The 14,619-nt window shown below is 47.5% G+C and overlaps 1 long non-coding RNA gene across 1 annotated transcript; it reads right to left on the bottom strand.

The window, feature by feature from the left end:
* Positions 1-3,051: 3,051 nt before the first annotated feature.
* Positions 3,052-13,087, bottom strand: LOC133348988 (uncharacterized). The gene is made up of 3 exons (XR_009755858.1): positions 12,881-13,087; positions 5,179-5,289; positions 3,052-3,163 (listed from the first exon to the last, which is right to left on the bottom strand). It is a non-coding gene; the product is annotated as an uncharacterized LOC133348988 (long non-coding RNA).
* Positions 13,088-14,619: the final 1,532 nt, after the last annotated feature.

The raw sequence follows: 14,619 nt of genomic DNA, 5'->3' as shown, positions 1-14,619 counted from the left end.
TGGAAGGCAGCTAGGCGGTGAGCAAGCACCAATAATTTCCCAAGCTCTGCAGTCCTATATGTGTCAAGATATATCCAGCCAAATTCATAAATAATCATCTGTATAATTTCACAAGCGTCTATCCGTCTGTCCAGCCTGCCACGCTATGTATCTCTCAAACGGTACGTCGGAGAGGGGGGGGGGGAGAAATACGCAAAAAAATGTTTCTCTTCTTGAGGACACCCCTGTAAAATTGTTGACATTCTGAATTTCAAACATTTTGAGCCAGCATCCACTCGGTCACGACGTCTAAATGACAATGCCATTGTAATGCGCCTTGCACTGCATTGCTCCAACCAGATGCATTGATTAATGGGTACTTAAAAGCAGGCGGGCGAGTGTCGTTGGGAAACGAATAGCATCTTCGAGTTCATATTTCCGTGTTCCAAGTCATAATTAATAAGCTACAATGCAGTGTGTAACAGATAGCAGCTTGAATGATCGAAATAGCTAGCGCCTTTTAAACCCCACAATGCCATTTATTCTAAAGCGACGCCAGTTTATAATCCGTGCGGTATTTGTTGCGACCATAACAAGACACGGGGGCAGAAGTGAACACGAAAAATTTGGTTTCACTTACCCCCAACCTGTTTTTCACACAACTGTACGTTGCTTTGTCTAGAGTTAGAAAGGCTACAGGATGTCGCAAGGTCAACATCCTGAATACCAAACGGCGAGGGGAAATTCAAGGGTCATCGAGAAGTATATACACCTCCAATATTGTCTATCCGAAAGTCTGGTAAATTACTTCAAGCGGAGGCTGCTCATACGAAATCCATATCGCTTACATTGGACTTAAGTTATATCCCGTACAAATGCACGTGCGATGCTAGAATATACATTTATAGGTATTTAATTTTAGGGAAACGTTATGTTGAATTTTTTGGTCATTTGTGCTCGTGTACCACTGCCAATATCACAATATTGTCTATAGGTGATAAATATTCGTTATCTTTAGAGATCTAACACTACATTCTCACCACTATATTCGCACCTCTAAATATTACATGTCCGCACCTTGACAAACATGTGCAGCTGTTGATCAAACGTGGGGGCATAGAAGTACGGTATAGCACTCGAAAGGAAGCCAATGAATGTTGCCGAGCTGCCCTCTGCTGCTCGCCACGTGGCTAGAGACCAAAGACTGTCATCAACTCTACCACTGGCAAATGTACAGCCCTGCAGATGGTATGGATGGCATATTTCTAGATGCAATGCATTCAGACATAATATATTATGTGTGACCTATTTTGGCATTATTATTATGATATGAATCGAAATTACCTTCATTCATATTTCTATAGATTCATAGCGTTATAAATTCACACTAGCTACCAATTATATACATAAAAAAATAAATGACAATCTACAAAGAATTTAAAGCTTTCGTGACTGCAGGGATTCATCTTCTTGGTTCTTTCGGCAAAGTCACGTAGAAGGGAAGTAATAAAATAATAAAAATGAAACATAATAAAATAATTATCACGTCCTTCACCTGAGAACGGCCGCTTGCGTTGTGGCCGAAACGTCGTGAGAATTATTTTTTTATGTTTTATTTTACGTGACTTTACCGAAAGAACCAAGAAAATGAATCTACAGAGGCTTTTGGTACCAGGAATAAGAGGAATCGATCCGCGGATCGATTAGCAAGAATCGCCGAGACAATAAATCGATTGACGCCCCTTCGCCAGATCGCGGGGGGGAAGGGCAAGGGGGGTCGGCAGGACGCCGTCTCCCTATTGGTGGATCGCGAATCCCCCGTGACGCGGACAATGGCAACGCGCGCGCCATTGGGCACACGGTTCGATTGCGACCAATCAGAAGACGGCTCGAGGAGTAGGAGGAGCTACGGGGGCGGAGCCTGATTTAGATAGGGGCGGGGCTTCGGGGGGTGGGTGGGCGTGGCCCGATAGGGATCGGGGGGCGGGGCTCCGGGAAGGGTGGGCGGTGGCATCACAGCTGCTCTGTGATGAGTGACTTAACTAAAATTTAAACTCAACTATTTTCAGAGTCTGAATATTCATACTTAGAGGAATCCGATGAGCTATAAAGATTCATTTTATTCTTAGTTTTTTCGGTAAAGTCACGTAGGTAAAAAATTAAAATTAATAAAAGTAAAATAAAATAAAAATCATGACGTTTCGGAAGCAACACAAGCTTCTGTCTTCAGGTGGAACCGTCACAGCACGATTGCTGTATCAAATAAGAGACTCTTACTTGAGTAACTTACTTGATGCAGCAGTCGTGCTGTGACGGTTCCACCTGAAGACGGAAGCTTGTGTTGCCTCCGAAACGTCGTGATTTTTATTTTTATTTTACTTTTATTAATTTAAATAAAACAATTTTACCTACGTGACTTTATCGAAAAAACCTAAGAATATGAATCCTTGCAGTCACGAAAGTTTCAAATCTAGAAATGTGATGAGTGACTTAACTAAAATTTAAACTCAACTATTTTCAGAGTCTAAATATTTATACCTAGAGGAATCCGATGAGCGAATCCGCAAACATCGGATAAACCCGCACGCGGACCATCGATAGTCTACTGCACGTAGAGGATCGCAGAGCTTGGGCAGTTGTTGTCGCCAGCTCGTCGCGTGGCTGTCACCTCTCTGCACGTCTCTGCGGTTGCTCCTGGCGACTCTGAGTCGTTCTCTTTTCACGAAAACGAGCGAGCGGGCGAACACGTTGCGCTCGCGACAAGCTGGCAATGATTAGACTGGCGGCGGAACTGTACAACATTCCTCCGACCTCGATTTAAAGCTTTCGTGACTGCAGGGATTCATCTTCTTGGTTCTTTCGGTAAAGTCACGTAGAAGGGAAGTAATAAAATAATAAAAATAAAACATAATAAAATAATTCTCACGACGTTTCGGCCATAACGCAAGCAGCCGTCCTGAGCAAGCAGCAGCCGCCTGAGAACGGCTGCTTGCGTTGTGGCCGAAACGTCGTGAGAATTATTTTATTATGTTTTATTTTTATTATTTTATTACTTCCATTCTACGTGACTTTACCGAAAGAACCAAGAAGATTCCTCCGACCGACAGGGGGTGTGACGAGCCTCTGATTAAGTCAGAATGAGATGTTTCTGTCTTTGGGGCCGTCCATAAATGACGTCACGCACCTAGGGGAGGGGGGGGGGGTCAGACATGTGTGACGATGTGTGACGAGGGTGGGGGGAGGGTTGAGAAATGTGACGTCACATCAAAATGCGCAAATTTAAATAAATATAGACAACACGTTCTACTTAATTAAATAGACTTTTTATTAAATGTTTTCTCCTACGACATCAGAGTGCAGCGCCACATTAAATACGCACTACAATGGCAATAGTTTAAAGCGATTTGAAGCATGTTTTATTTTGGGGGGGGGCAGAGCTTTGTGACGTCATATTTTAGGGGGGGTCTGACTTTTTGTGACGCCGTGTGACGAGGGGGGGGGGGGGTCAAAAATCGTCCAAAATCGCGTGACGTCATTTATGGACGGCCCCTTTTTAGAAAATCATGATTTCGAAATGAATGCGTCTTTAATAATGTATTGGTTAACAACAGCAACACTAATTAATCCACCTCGAAAGGATTAACGGGGTCTTGATACTCTTGAGCAGCGTGATACTGCATTGGGATGTCAACACAGAGAATATAATAATGTCAACGTATACATACTACAACAATGTCAAGAATATTAGAAAGTAATAATACCACAATGTTAAGAATATTATATAGTCATAATATAAGAATGTGAAGAATATTATATGGTAATAATATAACAATGTGAAGAATATTATATAGTCATAATATAACAATGTCAAGAATACTCTTTGGTTTTTTCGGTAAAGTCACGTAGGTAAAAAACAAAATAAAATAAATTAAAATTAAAACAGCTAAATTAAAACAAACCACGACGTTTAGAAGGCAACACAAGCCTCCGTCATCAGGTGGCCGCTCCAGCAAAATTACTTAGCTAAGTAATTACGCTAAGTAAATTTACGCTAACTAATTACGCTAAGTAATTTCGCTGGAGCAGCTACCTGCTGACGGAGGCTTGTGTTGCCTTCGAAACGTCGTGATTTGTTTTCATTTAGATGTTTTCATTTTAATTTATTTTATTTTATTTTTTACCCACGTGACTTTACCGGAAAAAACAAAGAGTGTGGATCCTGGCAGTCACGAAAACTTCAAATCTAGAATGTCAAGAATATATTCTCGAAGAGAGAAAGAGAGAAGCGACGACTCAAAGGGCCCAGAAGTAACGGCGAACAAACGGTGGTGAGCCGGATAACCCCCCCCCTCCCCACCACATACACACAAAGTTCTGCGATCCTCTACATATGAAGGCGTTTTTCGTTAATTAATGAGAGCGGTTTGCATCAGGCAGGAAATCGGAGCACGCGTGACGTCGACGCGGTGGTCGTGACGTCAGAGCGGTATCTCACACACACACGTGTCTAAGTTAGGGTGTGATGGACATTTGAACAATTACAGAGCTTAACAATATTTGTTTTTTATGGTGATGATTTTTCACACTCTGTTACTGAAAACAGAGGTAATGTTCGATGCAGACGATCGCCAGAATCATACACACACACGTGTCAGTGAGGGTGTGATGGACATTTGAACAATTACAGAGCTTAACACTATTTGTTTTTTATGGTGATGATTTTTCACACTCTGTTACTGAAAACAGAGGTAATGTTCGATGCAGACGATCGCCAGAATCACACACACACACGTGTCAGTGAGGGTGTGATGGACATTTGAACAATTACAGAGCTTAACACTATTTATATTTCATGGTGATTATTTTTCACACTCTGTTACTGAAAACAGAGGTAATGTTCGATGCAGATGATCGCCAAGATCAAACTCACACACGTGTCAGTGAGGGTGTGATTGACGTATGAACAATTACAGAGCTTAACAATTTGTTTTTAAATATGTCGTGATGGGTTTCCACACTCCACTAATCAAAAACAGAGCCAATGTTCGATACAGATGACACCCAGGATCACTCGATTGTACAGTCGTTTGGGTTTACTGCCCAACATCCACTAAAATATCTGGATGTCGGTGTGACTCTTAATCATCAGCCATGCACCATCCAAGACCTACCGCCAATTCTTCATCACCGTTATCTCACCGTTCTGCGATCCTGACAATCCACCCCTAGCACCCGCGCACGATCTCATTCCATCGCTCCATCTCTCCTCGTTGGTACTGTTCGCACGGGACGCCTCCCGTGCCCCAGCTCCTAGGTACGGTGCGAAAGAAGTTGACACGTGTGTGTCAATACACGCTCCGCCACTGTTCGTTGCGCTGCATTGTGCATCGTGCCCCTTGCTAATTCCATCTTGTCGTCGGGGTTAATTGCCCCCCCCCTCCCCCCGCATGCGCGTAAAACTGCGAACTGATTCTCCACTGCGAATCCTAAGAATTGTAACGCACTGGCAGGCGATGATGATGATGCTGCAATCATTCTCCCCCCACCCACCCCCTCCCCCCCATCCCCCCCCCACCCACACCAAACCCTCTCCTCCACCCCCCAGCCACCCCTTCCCCCAAACCTCATCTCCGTTTTTTTTTCTTTCAAAATTGTCATCATCCAATAAGATGTCCGGTCACGTGTTTCCCCGGGCAACTGGGGAGACCCGCGCGCTTGCGCCGTGATGCTCGTCGCACGATGCCCGGGAACATTTAAAAACCGTCTCCCGTTCGGCACTTTGCACTGCAACATCCCTGCCCGCGACTCACACTAGGGTACGTCTCTGTCTGTCTCTGTCTCTCTGTCTGTCTCTGTCTGCCTGGACTCTGAGCGGTGTTCGCGTTACGTGTATCGATCATTCTCCAGCGCGCAATGCAAATGTCTCGCAATCTCTGAGTGTGCTGGGGGGGGGTGTGTGTTTAGCAGGGTTAGGTTCAATTGAAATCGTGTGTGTTAATGTACTATGCGTGATAATTGTGCCTTCATGAGGCTGCGTTGGCTGTTGTGCACAAGCGCGCGTCGTTATAATGTTTTCACAGCCCGATACGGAACAGCCTGCACGCTAGGGGAAGTATGGACATACCCCCCCCCCCCCCGCCGAAACGGCATGGGGGGAGGAGGCATTCATCAAGTAGTGACTTGACAAAGGCGCTACTATTATTATTGTTATGATTATAACATCGCCTGATGTGCATGTTTATGTTAAAATGCATTGTTAATGACGACGGTGGTTGTGTTGGTTTTTTAAAAATCATGCAATCAACGCAAATGCGTCAATGTGTATGGAACGCCATTCCACTTGAAGTCAGGAAATTAGAGTCGGTAGTTCTAGATTTGAAGCTTTCGTGACTGCAAGGATTCATATTCTTAGGTTTTTTTCGGTAAAGTCACGTAGGTAAAACATTAAAATTAATAAAAGTAAAATAAAATAAAAATCACGACGTTTCGGAGGCAACACAAGCTTCCGTCTTCAGGTGGAACCGTCACAGCCACGACAGCTTTACTTTGATTAATTTTAATGTTTTACCTACGTGAGTTTACCGAAAAAAACTAAGAATAGAGTCGGTAGATAGATTTAAGTTTGATTTGAAAACCCCATCTCTTTTAAAGTGGCCTTCCCTCTTTAGTTTGGGTCGGTTGCCTTGGTTCTGTTTTTGGTCTCCTGCTTTTAACGCATTGTGCATTGGGATCCGAGGATGAAACGCGCATTATACAATATAATTATTATCATCATTGTGAATGCGCGTGTGGGTATGAGCCATGTCTCCGTGTGCCTGTACAGTATACGCGTGCACCGTCTCTCTGTGTTTTTTTTCAGGACCTAAATCATGCTCTCCGCGTCATCTGATCACCAGTATAGCTTGCAGGCCGTGGTTAAAAGGTGAGCACGTTTGTTTACTCTCTCTACCTCTCTCTTTTACGAAGCACCGTCGAAATCCCACTGCCAAATGATGTCCCTCCTTCTCAGGCACATCGAACACGAAAACATCGCCCAGTATTTACTTTTTTTTATTTTCAAGGCGACGGTGTTGTCGACGAGCGTGTTTGGTTTCAGTTGTTGTTGTTGTTATTTGTGAGTGTGCACCACTGCACATCACAGCAGCAGCAACAGCAGCGCCAGATGATTTTGTTTGATTTGCAAACTAGCACTGCCCATAGACTAACACTGCCCATAGACTAACACTGCCCATAGAATAACACTGCCCATAGACTAACACTGCCCATAGACTAACACTGCACATAGACTAACACTGCCCATAGACTAACACTGCCCATAGACTAACACTGCCCATAGACTAACACTGCCCATATACTAACACTGCTCATAGACTAACACTGCCAATAGACTAACACTGCCCATAGACTAACACTGCCCATAGACTAACACTGCCCATAGACTAACACTGCCCATAGACTAACACTGCCCATAGACTCAACACTACCCATAGACTAACACTGCCCATAGACTAACACTGCCCATAGACTCAACACTGTCCACAGACTTAACACTGCCCATAGACTAACACTGCACATAGACTAACATTGCTCATAGACTAACACTACCCACTCCCCATAGACTAACACTCCCCATAGACTAACACTGCACATAGACTCCACACTGCACCTACGCTTAGCACGGTGGGCTACGTATGCATTTCCATTGGTCGTCACATCGTGACCATGCCATCATGAAATCTGAGATTATTAATATTTTCACCATTCTTGTTTACGCCGTAATCCCCACCCCCCCCCCGTCGAATTTTCGTGTAAACGTCTGACAGCGTCGCTGTGAACAACGTTTGCTAAGCCCTTCGTGAAATCTCAACGTGCCTAGCTACTCCATTGTTTTAAGTGCAGATATCTGTTGGAGGGACACAGATGGCACACGCATTGTTCGTACACCCAGGGCGATTGTTGAAGGCGGATCCGGATCAACTGACAGAGTTGTTGAAGAATGTGTTGAGTTTTTTTGTTTTGGTTATTTGTGACTGTGCATCACTGCCGACGCAGCAGCAGCAGCATCGCCAGATAATTTGTGGAATCGTAGCCAAGTTTTGGTCTGTGGGTTTCGTTCAGTTTGGTCGACAGCTAATAGACGAATGACCCCGGTATAGCATTTCTGTTAGCGAGCACCTATGAAGGCCGGCACTGCACAGGAGGGGGTGGCCAACACCACGCCCGGCCGCCTTTGTCTTCCCAGTGCTGATGTCTTTCACGCACCATGAGCGGGTGAGAGGGGAAAAAAACTGAAATTAATAATGACATATTCTATGGGTCCATCTTCTTGGTTCTTTCGGTAAAGTTGTGGCCTAAACGTCGTGAGAATTATTTTATTATGTTTTAGTTTTATTATTTTACTATTTCCATTCTACTTGACTTTACCGAAAGAACCAAGAAGATGAATCCCTGCAGTCACGAAAGCTTCAAATCGAAATTCTATGGGTCTCTCGGTAAAGCCACGTGGATAGAAAAATAATACTAATCTTCAGGTGAGAAGACGATTGCTTGTGTTGCGATCGAAACGTCGTGATTTTTTTTTATCTACGTGGCTTTACCGAAAGACCCATAGAATATGTATGCCTGCAGCCACGAAAGCTTTAAGTCACAATTTAATAATGAAACACAACATCCAGATGTACTTGAAGAAGACAGTTGATCATCGTCGATAATTGGCTGCGATGACGACACGTGGACGGGAAACTTGCACGTTGACAAATACAATGCATACAAAAGTTGAAAAGTGGCCCCCCAAAAAAGTAGCGCGCGGAGGTGCATGCTTGGGGAAATTGCCGAGGCAACAAGGGGGGTGGGGGGGGCGAAGCGCGGATCAGAACGCATGCACAGATTGACCACGCGTCGCATTTGCTGATGGGAAATGTAAGCGGGGCACGTCACCAGATTGTAGGGATGGCGACCTGTGAGTGTGGAGAGACTGGGAACCCAGGAGAGGTCACAGGCCCGAGAAGAACCTCCTTTGTGGAGATGGAACCACGAATCAGCTGGCGAGGAGGGGTGGGATGCTAAAGCGACGTCGTCCAGCAGTGCATGGACCGTGGCCGCTGACGATTTCATGTTCACGTCACGGAGTCTCAGGCAACACCAGCCGCTGTTGTAATTGCCACGCGATCGTGTTTTAAACGCGTTACATATATTATATCTCATCAAGCTCTTCAAGGCTGCATCTGTCATACACATGTGTGGAATAAATGCCACGCATTATAGTGCTGTATTCGAATGCTTAACGTCGATTGAATGAGTATATCCTCCATATCGTAGACATTTTCACGCTTCTGTTCATTGAGATGAGTTGCAAAGACGGTGAGAAAACGTACGCGGTTCACAGTAAACGTGCGACGACTGTAGTGGAAATGTAAAGCTTTTAAAAAATTGTTGAATGTCATCATGCAAAGGTTAAACGTGGAATGAAGTGCCCTCAACGGCCGAGAAGTGTAGCTGGCGGTTCTGCTTCGCGTTGCCGACTCTCTGTGGGCGTTCCGTGGCCCAGGGTGTGACAGCTGATACGGCCCGACACGAACGTTCCACCAACAGTCAACGCACAGTGCCACAGAACACGATCAACATTTTTTTTTTGCCAGGACCAGACCCCCACTGAGCTCTATAGCTCGTCTTCATGAAGCGACCTGGCTAACACAAATGATAGCTACTCAACGAGGCGTGGCTTATCGTGTGGACACATTTTTTTTAGCAGCCAAAATACTCTAAACCGCGCGATGTTCATTCTAAATGTGGAGGGGGGGGGGGGGGAAACCCGGAGGACCCGGAGAAAAATCTACGCGGCCACGGAAAGAACACACAAACACCAAATATACAGCAACAGCAGGCGTCAGGGTCGGGGTCGGACCCACGACCTCCTGTATACCAGGCGAGGTAGTTAACATCTCCTAGCCACCGTGATGATGATGATGATGAGAGAGACAACGCAAACTCAAAATATACAGCAGCAGCGTCAGGGTCGGGATCGAACCCACGACCTCCTGTATACCAGGCGAGGTAGTTAACATCTCCTAGCCACCGTGATGAGAGACACGCAAACTCCAAATATACAGCAGTAGCGTCAGGGTCGGGATCGAACCTACGACCTCCTGTATACCAGGCGAGGTAGTTAACATCTCCTAGCCACCGTGATGATGAGAGAGACAAGCAAACTCCAAATATACAGCAGTAGGCGTCAAGGTTGGGATCGGACCCACGACTTCCTGTATACCAGGCGAGGTAGTTAACATCTCGCCACCATGCCGCCCTCCCATGAACACATGACATCACTGCAATGCTTTAATATCTCCTTGCTTAGTTTGCAACGAGGACACGGTACTCATTGCAGAATGTCTTAGCCGTAAAACATGAAGAAGAACGGTATACGATAGGTCACCTTCCGGGCAATGGACCTTCTTCACAGAATTTCCATTTTTAAATTCTTTGAGTCTTTCGGTAAAGTCGCGTAGATACGTTTCGATCGCAACACAAGCGGTCGTCATCACGTGGCGAAGAAAGCATTTCCATTACCCAACACGTGGTCTATTACTCGCATTTTGTCCTTTAATAGCCGTAATGTTATAATCGACGGACATGTTGAGTTTTTTTTTGGTCGTTGTTACCTGTTCACCACTGTCAACGATTCAGCAGCAGCAGCAGCGGCAGCAGCGGCAGCGTCAACAAATCGTTTTGCTGAACAGAGGAGCCGCCCCTTGCTTCAGCACCCTGGACAGCGCCGCTTGAATCGAAACCGGTTAATCGATTCCGCGTTCTTAACCTGCGGCGTCGAGACAATCTCCTTGACGGGAAACATCGCTTTCAATGAGCGAGCCGCGTTTCCCTGGAAGTCAATACATTAGCCGTGAGTTACGGTATATATATTTTTTTGGGGGGAACATTTTCGGTGAGAAAATTTTGCTGCACAGAGAAACGCGATGCAAGTTCTGCAACTGCCGATTTAGATGTATCTTTCACGTTATCAATGCATGAATACAAATGAGCACTTGCGATAGCATTACACCGATTTATTCGCCTTTTAAGGTGACACATACACGGGACGGTGTCGCCACATCATGTAACGCACGGCGTACATGAGCGTGCGCCTGCGGAACTGTGAGCCACCGATAACTTTTACAATGTAACAGAGTCCGAGGTTAGCTCACGCTTGTAAACTTGTAGCACGCCACCGCGGGAAAGGGAGAGCAGTGTGAAGGACGTAACGGAAAGGTCGTGCAAAGGGGCAGGGCAGGGCAGGGTGACCGGCCAAATGTGAAAAGATGCCGGTGACGAAACTCCCCGAGGCTGCTCCGAGGGCGCACGGCTCAGGAAGGCGGAGAGGAGGAAGGATAAGGAATGACCGAGCCAAGGCGTCGGGACTTGGAGGGTGACGGAGAGGGCAGGGAAGGGCGTTGCGTAATAGTAAAGGAGCAAGCGACAGTGAGCGGGGCGGAGCAGCGTCTGTTTTCATAGGGGGAGGGGAGCGGGGGCAGTAATTCAGAGTCGGGGTGGTCACACAGAAGTCATGTGATTTAAGCTGATGTATATATATATTTATATGAACCTTTATAAATCAACGTTGCCGCGGGCGAAATTTCAAATCGACGACTTGCGGCTACGATGAAGGGGCAACGTGGGGTGGCTCTTACGAGTAACGCCTCCGCTCAGCTCTTTGGTAAAGTTGGGTAACCGCCGATACGAGAATCGACACGGGCGTGCAAACCTGTAAGTAGTGGTCATGTAAGGCGTGTGCTGATGGACACCGCATGGAGCTTCAGGCAGGTTGACAGGCAACTCCAAAGGCAGACTTCTCGAATGTTCTGGCAGACTGAATGAATGGCTCTTGCGTGAATGTGCAGGCGGTCCACATCTAAGCGTCGAGCAGTCGCGATTAATATTCATGGAGGTGGTCTCGTGAATTCTGAGTGGTCCTTGAACACAGTGGAGCATTTCCGACGCTTTACTGCTTTTTTGCCAGATTTCGTTGAGTGACGTCTCAGGCTACCAGAAGACAATAAATGCATCGCACACAGGAATTGAAACTGCACCACCGCGAACAGTTTCATTTATATTCTTGGTTCTTTCGGTAAAGTCACGTAGAAGGAAAATAATAAAATAATATAAAACAATAAAAATTCTCACGACGTTTCGACTGCAACACAAGCAATCGTCATCAGGTGTGAAATCCACAGCAAGAAAATTTGAAAAAAGTGGAGGGTTTTCCTAACGTCAGCACCACGGACAGCGATTTGGCAGTTGGCCAGATGGGCGAGTCCATCTATGTTCGGAAAAGAGGAGGGGGGAGCAGAAAATGGAATGCGGTCTGAAAGTCACCGTAAGCGTGAACACAATCAATTAAGACCCGAAATGGTTTATCAAATCCTTCCAATGATTGCTAAGCCAGAATTTACGTCAGCGCTCCGTCTTTCGGCAGCTCTGAGAGCCTGCGGTGGTGGAAATTCCATATTCCAGTGGCGGGTGCGAGGGATTTCCTCTTCGCAGGCACTTGTTGACTCCCCACGTCGCAGTCGGCTGCTGACCAATGCGCGCACGAGCCACGACACTCGTAGAACCCCGAAGGGTTGAAGAAGTCGACCCGACCTTGAGCGCCAATTCAACTCGCGCCCTTCTGTTTGCGAGCAAACGGCGTTCTAACCGCTGCGCCACGCGCGGTGGTTGTGCGTTCATCCATGCAGCAGAAGACTCATTGCCGAGTCCCAAGACTCTGTATCGGGGGGCGGGAGGGTTAATTCGGATGATTGGCCAATTGATGTTAACGAGTAATTATGGATGTGGGAGGGAACCAGACAGAGTAACCGGACAAAGCGAAGGAACAGCACAAAAGGCCGCAGGCGTTTCGCGAACCCACTTGCTGTACCGCCGTCTCTTCGTAATCTCGCAGCGGGGGGTGTTGGAGTCTCGCAGTACACACGCGCTGATCTCTGCGTGATCCACCAACCCTGTGCCTGTGTACACGGCATAACGGCTCCAGTGGCTACACGCCAAGGCTGCGCGTGCATCCTGGGCTGGACGCGCTGTTCATGTAAATGAGACAGTACAGAGAGGGAGAGAGAAATACTTTAAAATCACAGTCACCTTTAACGCTTTCCAGTTAAGCTTGAGCACCTGTGGGCACACACACACACATACGTGGCCTGTACACACACACACACACACATGTCCTGTACACACACACACACGTGTGTCCTGTACACACACACGCGCCCGGCTCCCCAAGGGAGCTCGCTCACGCCACGGCCGTTACGCTCGTGACGCCGCTTGAACAATGCCCGTGTCAACCCCACCCACCACCACCCACCCACCACCACCCCCCCACCACCACTACCCCCCACCACCACCACCCCCACACCACCCACCCACCACCACCCCCCACCACCACCACCCCCCCACCACCACCACCCACCGACCACCCCCACCACCCCCCCAGACCACCCCCCACACACCACCCCCACACCACCCCCCACACCACACCGCTGCGCCCACACCACTAGGAGCGAGACCACGGGAAGTTCCTTCGAGGCGACCTGCATCCTCTCCTCTCCGTGATCTCGTCGCCAGCGCTCATTGCGCTCGGCGCTGGTTCTTTCAATCGCGACGACGGCCTCGCTGGAGATGTAAAAGCTTCGCGACATCGTTTCAGTGTCGTTCCGCAAAGGGTGGATGCGGAGTGAAGGAGCCCCCTCCGACGGCCGAGAAGTGCATCGTGGCGGCGCTGCTTCGCGTTTGCCGACTCTGGTGTGGGCCTTCTGTGGCCCAGGGTGTGAGACAGCGAGTCCGGAATAATGGAAAACAACTTTTGTTGTTGTTGTTGGGTTCAATCGCGGAAATGTAAATGCGTCGTTAATACTGGTAGGAACCTCCTGGTTACACCAGCCTACAGGGGATTATTGTGTCCGTCGTGCAGGGAGGGGCTGGGTGGGGAGGGAGGGGCTGGGTGGGGAGGGGAGGGTGGGGAGGGGCTGGGTGGGGAGGGGCTGGGTGGAGGGTGGGAGGGGTGGGGCTGGGTGGGGAGGAGCTGGTCACCCCGTGGTGCCCTTATACAAGTCAACGTTTAACCTACTCACGCCGGCTTGTGCCCGCCCTCACAGTCGGGCATATTTGCGGAATACACCACGCCGCCGTTGACCCTGGCCATTGACCGAGCAACCCAACGTTCCTACCAGCTCCCTCCACAGGAATGTGTTTCCGATCCAACTCCACCACCACCAGCACCACCACCACCACCACCAAAAAAAACCCAACAACGCTGTCATGGATAATATTGGCTCGGGAAAAGACGACGTGTCAAACTGACAAAGTGCAGTATTGTATCGGTAACCGCTCATCGGTAACTATGAACTAACTCGCATTTTGCCCGTCCGAGGGCCGGGGGTGTGTTGCAGTAAATCTGAAACTTGCAAGCGAAAAGCAGACCGCGACATGATATTCATTGCATCAATTCGTGTGCAATTAGTAAGGGCGCGGTGACACAGACGTATTTCATTTTTTTAAAAACCACACACACACACGACTTTCTTCAGTGTCTGCAATTAATTTGGCTGAATCCAAGCTCTAGAAATGTACAGGATATATTCGCTTGACGTTCGT

This window comes from Lethenteron reissneri, chromosome 28 (genome assembly GCF_015708825.2).
Source record: "Lethenteron reissneri isolate LAM-NWPU_2019-01 chromosome 28, ASM1570882v1, whole genome shotgun sequence".
In the NCBI taxonomy this organism is placed as follows: domain Eukaryota; kingdom Metazoa; phylum Chordata; class Hyperoartia; order Petromyzontiformes; family Petromyzontidae; genus Lethenteron; species Lethenteron reissneri.
The sequence above is the reverse complement of the archived record's forward strand: the minus strand, read 5'-3'. Positions and strand labels throughout refer to the sequence as shown.